We start from the raw sequence: 1,474 nt of genomic DNA on the forward strand, positions 1-1,474 counted from the left end.
GGGCTGTGAAAGGTAAATGGGCTAGTAAGGGCAAGGGAGTTGATCCGCTGTTAGCAGTTACTGTATGTTAATAAACGCAGCTTTCTCTTCCAGATCCCCACAGTTGCTTCCTCTTTTCATGCTTCTCTGTACTGATCCGAGATTGCTTGTCCTTTTGTCACAGGCAGTTCCACTGCTGATTCCCTCCCCTCTTGCCTTCTTCTTTGACTCTTCTTATAGACTCCTCAAACATCCCCTCCCTTCAAAATGCCCTTTTGCAAGCTGCTGTGAAAAGTACCAGAGTGTCAAGGCTCAATATTCTTTCCCATCCCAAGACTCAAGATTGCTTTTTCTTCCAGGAGCTTCAGCCCTACTAATGAAATACAGCCAAATCCAGGGCACAGGGTTTGTTCTGTAGAGATTCGCAGTTTTAAAATAACAGCTGTTCTACCACAACTGTTGTTTTTGAGAAATTCAAACTGTTCAGATTTAGACCCATGCCAAAAGGAATTTTTTCAGACCACTGAGTATGTTCTAATTAATTTCTAAACTGAGTCCAATCTCATCAGTGATCTAGAAGTTTATAAAATCTTAATTACCTTACTTTGTACATCCTTGTCATCTTCTCCCAATCATCTTAGTGTTTTCATATTAGTTGTCATTACACAATGATACTGTCTGTCCTTCACGTCCCTTCCATAAAGGCTTTTACTATTTGCTTTCAGATTTTGTCCTTTGTTTTCAATGCCCCTCCAGTATCTACGCAGATAAAAATAGTCAGTGAAGACGATCAAAGTGAAGAATCAAATCAAATATCAAAAATAATTAGGGAGATTATACCAAGCTGTTTGAGTTCCATAAGCCTAATGCAACTTTCACATTATTACATGGGTCACTGAGCATATGTTTACAAAACTCTTCTAAGGGCAAACAAGAAACCCATTCCTCTCCGAATAAAGATTCATGGGTACAGCTGCAGTCCAGGTGCAGGGGTAGCAAATTTCAATGACAGTTTCACGTTCACATTATATTCTGTATATTACTCAATATCATTACAAGTCATTCCTAGCTATCCATGGCAAAATTTCAAAATCAAATCCACGTAAAACAAAGCAGAAAGTACACTAAACTATGGAGAAGCAATCTTCTTGTACTTCTCGGTAAAATCCACTGCAGTCTGGGAGCAAGCGTTTAATTGTTATCATTGCTCATTACACACTCTGTGATTAGACTGTGAGATTCAAGAGTGCGGGGATTTTGTATGTTTTGTTCATGGTTGTGCTCCCAGAACTTAGCACACATGACAGGTATTCAACAAATATTTGTAAGGTAAATAAATGACAATATCCTCAACTTTACATACTAGGTTGTTCCATCCTACCCTGACACTAACTTCCACAGAAATTAAAATAAAACATTTATTGAAAAAATTTAAATCCCCAAATTTCTTTTCTTTCTTTTTTTTTTTTTTTTTGGCCGGGGCTGGGTTTGAACC

Source organism: Otolemur garnettii, unplaced genomic scaffold, assembly GCF_000181295.1.
Source record: "Otolemur garnettii isolate 467f Iridium unplaced genomic scaffold, OtoGar3 scaffold00109, whole genome shotgun sequence".
Classification (NCBI taxonomy): Eukaryota; Metazoa; Chordata; class Mammalia; order Primates; family Galagidae; genus Otolemur; species Otolemur garnettii.